The sequence below is a fragment of the Pongo pygmaeus genome, chromosome 14 (genome assembly GCF_028885625.2).
Source record: "Pongo pygmaeus isolate AG05252 chromosome 14, NHGRI_mPonPyg2-v2.0_pri, whole genome shotgun sequence".
Taxonomy (NCBI): Eukaryota; Metazoa; Chordata; class Mammalia; order Primates; family Hominidae; genus Pongo; species Pongo pygmaeus.
The window spans coordinates 55425708-55433930 of NC_072387.2; positions in this window are offsets into that span (position 1 = coordinate 55425708).

Sequence of the window (8223 nt, forward strand, 5' to 3'; positions counted from 1 at the left end):
AGAGAAAAAAAACCTGAGTTTCTTTCTTACAACCACTCAGTAGAATATGGAAGATTTAATTTGCATGCAAGTGTGATGATCCCCATGGTAGAACCTGGTCTAATACCTTAGTGGTTAGGAGCTTGGATTTTGCTGCCAGATTGCCAGGATTTGAATCTTGCCTCCCCTACTCACTACCTGTGTTACTTTGGACAAGTTACTTAACTAATTTGTGCCTCATTTTACTTATCTGGAAAATAAAGAAAATAATGGTGCCTACCTCAAGGGACTGTTTTAAGAGTTGATTTGGTATCAGTAAAACATTGGGTACAGTGCCTGGCATGTAGTAGACACTATTTAAGTTTTAGCTACACTAAAAAAAAAAAGAAATGCCCGAGGATACTCATGGGCAGCATTTAGGGCTCTTTCAACCAAGAAGAAGAATAGGCCTAGATAGGCCAAGAGCTTGTTGTAAGGCAGATAGAGTCAGGATGTATACATCTGGTTTATAGTCATTTGGTGGGAATTTGAAGGGGAAAATGTGGAACACATGATGTATGATCTCTTAATAAATTATCTTCCAGAAAAATTCCTGCTAGGCAAATCATGCCAGATTCCTGGGGTGGGGCTATATTGGGTCCCTTGTGAGTCATGTTAATGAGCCGTGTATAGCCTTAAGGCCATATTGGTATCCAGGAGCCTGATGATGCTCTATGCTATAGCTTAATAGTGGATTTCAGCACAAATAGGGGATCATATTTCCCCTTTCAGTGTACTACAGGTAAGGGGAAGTTGAAAAGTGACAATTCATGGTGTGGTAAAATAAGACAAAATATTTAATCTTTGTTCCCACAAAGCTCTTATTAAAACCTTAGAATTTCCTGAGCAATAAGGGATATACGAGCGTCTTCTGTTATTCACAATAAGTCCATTTCAACCTTACCTGAATTTATGCTAACGAATAAATTAGCATTTATTCATGATTTATTCAGCTCCTGGTGGGCTTCTAATTAGCTTCAGGATGGGGCTGGTCACCAGGAAGAACAAAAATTGATTTGAAGCTTGGAATTTTCAGCCCCACCTCCTAACCTCTGGGAAGGGGAGAGGGTCTGGGTAATGAGCTCAATCAACAATGGCCAACGTTTTAATCAATTATGCCTACATAATGAAACTTCCATAAAATCCTTTAAATGGTGAGTTTTGGGGTGCTTCCAGGTAAGTGAAGACATTGAAATTCTGAAAGAATGGTATACCTGGAAAGGACGTGGAAGCTCTGTGCCTGCCTCCCCATACCTTGCCCTGTGCATCTCTTCCATTTGGTTGTTCCTGAGTGTTCCTTTATAATAAAGGGGTAATAATAAAGTGCTTACCTGAGTTCTATGGGTCATTATAGCATATTATCACACCTGAGAGGAAGGTTGTGGGACCCCTCAAACTTACAGTTGGCTGAGCAGAAATATGAGTCGCAGTCTGGCATGATTGAGCTCTTAACTCATGGGGTCTGCACTAACTCCAGGAGTTGATATCAGAACTGAATTGTTAGATACTCAGTTGGAGTCAGAAAATCAGAAATGTTTGGTGTGGGAAAATTTCCACATATTTGGTGTTAGAACATGTCACATGGCCAAATGAGAAATATCCACATTGTTAAGATGAGCCATATCTGTGCTCAGGAGGGGAACTATCTTTGGCCAGGACATGGGTTTCCTGGGAGCTTCAGAGAGAGGTACAAGTGCCCAAAGGAGGTGCTTGGATGTTATAATATAGATATTGTAAGGAAGAGAATCAATGTTATTTGACATTTATGTAAGAAAAGCCTGAGGATTCCCAGACTAAGTCAGAAGTGACTTCTGGCCTGAGTTTTCCATGACTGCAATCATTATTAATTTTTATTCATTTATTCAATAAAGATATATTGATTTTCTGTTATGTGCTAAGCATTTGAAATATAGCAGTGACAAGTCCTCATCTTGAGATAGGCTATTACTTAGCAAAAGAGAAAAGACATTGAACCAATAATTAAATAAATGAAGAGCTGATGAGAACTAAAGACTACTGTTATATTTTTTAAAATTTGCTATGCCAGAAGCTCTCAGGAATATGCAAGAGGGAGACTAAATTTAGAATTAAAAAAACCTTCTGGAATTACTTAACTACCCTGCACTTTGTGATATTCTTTCCTCCAAGAAAGCATAACATTCTTTAATGCAACTCATACAAAAAAACATGGAAGAGGATAGAGATAAGGAAGTTTAAAATTCTTGTTAGAGATACATGATGCTCTGAGATAGGTCATAATTCCCCAGTTTCTAATGGAGTACTTTGTGGTAGCAATATCCCTATTCAGGATGTTTTACTGTGAGGAAGGCCTTCCTCTTCAATAAAATGAGATGATAAAGAGTAATGACGCATAATCTACTTGTAGTATATACTTTGAATATCACATAAGACTACTATGTAGTATATTATTAGAATAGAGTATTTGATTTTCTGAACAGAACACAAAGCATTGTCTGTTTTAGGAACTGGCCTGTCTTCAGGATCCGTTCCCTTATTTCAATCATTCTTAAATTCCATCCAAGGACTGTTGGTTTTCTACCTTCTTTTCATAATCCCTATAAATTGTTTCCTATTCGCAAGTATTTACTCCATTCTTCAAATTTGACTAAAACAACAAAAATAAGTACTCACAGTATACTGCAGTAGGCCATCCTAGTACAGCCTACTGACCCTAACAATCTCTGATTTCTATAGTGTTTCAACCATTGATCTCCCTTGGAACAGATGACCTGAGATCAGAAAACAGAGGTGCTCATTATTTATGCAGATAGTTGGTTATTTAACACATCTTTAACTCTTAAAATTACCCTTCCAAAACTTGTACATCTCTGAGGAGACATTTCTAGAGATGGAGGCCCCATTTTGACTAAAGCTTTTGTTAAAATCAGAGGGGCAGGACTATAACTGCCCAGCCAAATTCTTGATTCGATGCAAAATACAAGTAGGTTGGGTTCTTATGCCTGAGCCTATAGAAAACTCTACATACCATGTCTTCATGTAATGAAATTGGTCTTCTCCTTGAATGCAGTTTTCAAGCTGCTGAATTCTGCACCTGCAGCAATTTCTGGCTTATTTTCAAGAAAGTCTCAGGGAATCACAAATTATAGAGCTATATGCCTTGCACAGAAGTTTAACAACATAGCCCCATGTAGTCTTTGCATTAAACACATCAGAAATTAAGGGAAATGAAGATAAACAGCAAATATTAAAATTTGGTTGCACTCAGCGTATATGAAAGCAGGGGTTGTACAGTCATTTGCTTAGTGTTTCTATGGCCCAAATAAGCCTACTTTTAGTTATTTCCTGCAGCTTTCTAAAATCCTAACACTATGCGTCAGGAGTAATGAGCCTCTATTTTTAAAAAATTGTGTTTATCCATATTAAATCCAACAATGAAGTCTCTGAAATAATTCAGACAGCAGTGCTGTCAATCAGTAGAGCTTTTTCAAGAAACACTAATTGTCCTGTGAGATGGTGCAGCAGGCTGTGTAGAAAGTTGAACATTTACATGATCTCTAGCCAAATTTCCAGTGTCTGCCTAGATTTATGGCTTTCAATCTCATTGAAGTTTTGTAGTCTCATATGACATTCTTTGTATTCATATCTATTGACTGATGACATATCAGCTAATAAGTACATAAATATAAGTAATGTTAGAAAATCACAGCCAGGCGCGGTGACTCATGCCTGTAATTCCAGTATTTTGGGAGGCCGAGGTGGGTGAATCACCTGAGGTTAGGAGTTGGAGATCATCCTGGCCAACATGGTGAAACCCCATCTCTACTAAAAATAAAAAACTAACTGAGTGTGGTGGTAGGCACCTGTAATACCAGCTACTCCAGAGGCCACGGCAGGAGAATCGCTTGAACCCTGGAGGTGGAGATTGTCGTGAGCTGAGACTGTGCCATTGCACTCCAGCCTGGGCGACAAGAGCAAAACTCTGTCTCAAAAAAAACAAAAACAAAACAAAACAAAAACAACAACAACAACAAAGAAAATCACTATCTTGTAACCCCTAGGGGAATAACATTAATAGATACTAAAACTAATGGGCAAATGTGCAAAGGTTTTGGGGAACAGGAAATTCACATGGTCTTAAAGTGTCACCCTATAGATTACTTGCTATTTACAAAGGGAAACATGAAACTTTGAAGTGGAGACATGTGCCCATGATCATCTTAACCAGGTGACCAACTCAGCATCCCTAATAGTAGGACAACTGGCCTTATGTGCCTCTTGATTCCAATGCCGTGAGAAGTACACAGTATCACCTCTGAAATATTCTTCCAAAAAATGTTCAAGATGAATCTATTAATGAAGCATCAGACAAATCCATTATGTGGGATATTTTACAAGACCATTGGCCTGGCCTCTTCTAAAAAATTAATGTCATAAAAAATGAAAATGAGTGAGGGGACTATTCTATATTAAAAGAGACTAAAGAAAAAACAACCAAAGACCTTCTTTGAGTCTCATTTAGATCTTAGGTCAGAAAAACCCCCCAAGCTTTAAAAGTTGTTTTTAGGACAATAGGTGAAATTTAAATATGGTCAGTTTCTCTCTTTTTCTGTCTGTTATTATTATGTTAGTAGGTATGAGAGTCACATTGTGGTAGTGTTGGTACATTCCTTTTATTTTAATTTTAGATAATGCTCAGGTGAGAGGTAAAGAGAAATGATACCTGGAATTTACTTGCAAAAGTGTCAGCAAAATAAAAGCATTGAGTAAGCTCACAAGAAAGTGAGCAAGGAAATGGACATATACTGCTAATAATATTAAGAATTGATGAAACTAGATGGAGGTCCTGTGGGTGTCCATGTGCTATTCTTCCAACTCCTCTGTACCTTTGAAAATGTTCAAAATAAAAAGTTGGGAGAAAATCTGGTTATTGAATCTACATGTACATAAGAATCTCCTAGATGTCAGAAACTGAGTTAAATAATATTTTTAAATTAATTGGAATCATATTAAATATAAAAACACCTCCTTATATTTGAACCATCATGGAACATTTTATGTGGATGACACATTCAGTCATGCTTATAGATTCCCAGAGCTCTTGAAGTAACTCACACCCAGCTCTCTTGGGGATCTGCCGCCTAGGGAGGGAGCTCTCTGTTCTACAGAGGATTGCTTCCTTGTAATCAAAGTTAGTCTGATAGATCTCTGTGCCTAATGTAAAGCTACTCTTCTTTTCAAAAATAAAAATTATACTCAGTGCAGGTGCTTTGGAAGATAATGTTCATTCTCGGGCTTTAACAATGATTGTATCTGCCTTGCTGGAATCGTGGCTCCGTCCAACTGCTGTCCTATAAGCATTTCTAGTTCTATGGAGAAGAACACATTTTCCTTAAGGCTGTCTCAAAATTAGTTTATCTTTCTATGAATATTCTGTTCGCTCTCAGTTGACAAATTTCTAGATCTCTTACTCTATTGGCAGCACATTTTACTTTGTTTCATAACCACTTCCTGAGTCCCTGTTCTGTGCACTATTCTAAGCATATGACTGTAAATATAGTAACTTTTTAAATAAAATTGTGACTTTGAAAAGGGAAGTTCATATTAAGTATGCTCACAAACTCAGAATAACAAGAAAAAGGCCTGAAATATAAAGTACTTAAAATATATTTTACTGGCTGGGTGCGGTGGCTCACGGCTGTAATCCCAGCACTTTTGGAGGCTGAGGTGGGCGGATCACGAGGTAAGGAGTTCAAGACCAGCCTGGCCAATATGGTGAAACCATGTCTCTACTAAAAATACAAAAATTAGCCAGGGGTGGTAGCACACGCCTGTAGTCCTAGCTACTCAGGAGGCTGATGCAGAAGAATTGCTTAAACCCAGGAGGTGGAGGTTGCAGTGAGCTGAGATTGTGCCACTGCACTCCAGCCTGAGTGACACAGCAAGACTCCACCAAAAAAAAAAAAAAAAAAAAAAGATATATATATATATATGTCGTATAACTTAAAGCCCTTTATTGTAAAATTAAACAGATACAAAGAATTGTATAAAATGAATATATAACATGAATTATAAGGCAAATGGCTTTGTACCTATTACCCAAATTAAGAAATACAACTGTGTTAGTCACCTTCGAAGACCGTACAACTTTGTATTTGCAATTCCCCATGCTCTTTCCACTTTTTCTAAAAGTAACCACTATCCTGACTTTAATCACTATTTTTTACTCTTCTTGTTTTATCACCAACGTGTGCAACCTTGAATACTCTGGTTTCCTCCCTCCTTTTCTTCTTTTCATATGCATATTTTATATATATGTATATATGTGTATATATGTATGTATGTATATATACATGTATCTATATACACACACACACACACACAGACACACACACATTTTAGTGCTCGTGTAGCGAAGAATAGTTCCTTTACAGTCTCTTTAATCTACAGGTTTTCCTTCCATCTCCCCTTTCTCCCTTGCAATTTATTTGTTGAAAAAACTGAGATCTTTGATCCATCCTGTTTGCCCCAGTCTGGATTATATTTTGCATTCTCAACATATGGCTTAGCATATTCTTCTGTCCCCTTTATTTCCTATATATTTGTATCTGGATATAAAAACTTAGACATGATTTTTTTGGCAAAACCATTTCATAGGTGGTGTGTGTCCTTTACTGCTGATGTTAGTAGCCATTGCCACTGAAAGGTTAGATCCAGTAATTCATTAAGATAGCAATGTGATGATACTCTAATTCTTTCTCCCTCTATCATTTGAAACCTTCTACAGGAAACTTAAGCTCATCTACTATTTGGCTATTCTTATGTATAGCTATAATTGAAAAGACAGGATAATTGTATTTTATTCTTTATTTACCAATTTTAAAATAATAAGTTGCTCACTATCATTTTACACTGCTGATCAATTAGGGTACCGCTTTTAAGAAATACCATTATGAACTTATGGTTTAAACATATTAGTATGTAGTTATAATCCTTATTAAGACTTAATTTGACTGTCTTTGAGAGGCCTCCTTAATCTGGCCCCTGGATCTTTTGCATATGCCCCCAGTCTTTGATGGCTTTCTTGCTCTCTGGTAGGACACGTTCTTGTAGATTTCTTGTTCCTGTTATCAACCATTTGCCAAAGATCGCTGACGTCTTTTAGCAGAAATGGTTTCTGAAGACCATAAGCTAGGTGCTACTGGTGTTTACTGCTACTGAGTTGGACATTGTTTTTTTTTAGGCCTGCAGTGCGCAGTATTTAGGGGGAAAAATGTTACCTAAAATCTACAAAGATATTTTATACTGAGAAATGATACTTAAAAGTCAGACTTATAATACAGGATTTCTTTTTAATAGATTCTGTCTTACATGTGAATCTGTGAATCTTCTTTTTCACATTGGGAATCTTGATTCTCAAATACATGGGATGATTAAAATATCATATAATTATTCACTTATGTCACATTACTTATGCAACAGGCTCAGAATTACACACTAATACTACCATCATTAATATAAAAACAGTTAATGTTTCTTTATGCACACATTCTCATTATTCTTCCCCATTAAAAAAAGTTACAGAATCTCTTTATTGTCATAGCGTATAGCTGTGGAATACTTTTTAACCTTATTGAGTCTTAGTTTTTACTTTTCTATTTAATGCTCATTACGCATTCTTCTGTCAGTTTTTCTTTAATCATTTTGGTTATCTGAAACTTGTTCTCTAGTAGATTCTGCAGGAAAATAATGTGAAAATATTCCCTAAGCTACTGCATGTTGATATTTGTTTCATGTGGTCATATTTGCATGTCAGTTTGATTGGGTATAAAATCTTTGTTTTACATTTTTTTTTTGATATCTTAAATGCTGCTTTATTTTCCTTTGCTGTAAAGCATTGCTATTGAAAATTCTGATAAAAATATAGTTTCTTTGTAAGTGATGTCGCTTTTTTGCTTTGATACTCAAAGTTTATTTTTTCTTAAATCCCACTAATTTTACTAGACTATTTATTTGTGTTGGTAATTTCTGGTTCTGATTTTTCAGGTATACTACATGTTTCAGTATTTGGTTTCAGTGTGTAGTTTTGAGTTTTTTAATTACAGAATTTTTAAAATCATGTTTTTTGGTATTCTGTTTTCTCAATTTGATTTCCTCTTTGGACATTCATATTTGTGTATGAGCTTTAACAATGATTGTGTCTGCATTTGCTGGAATGGTGGCTCC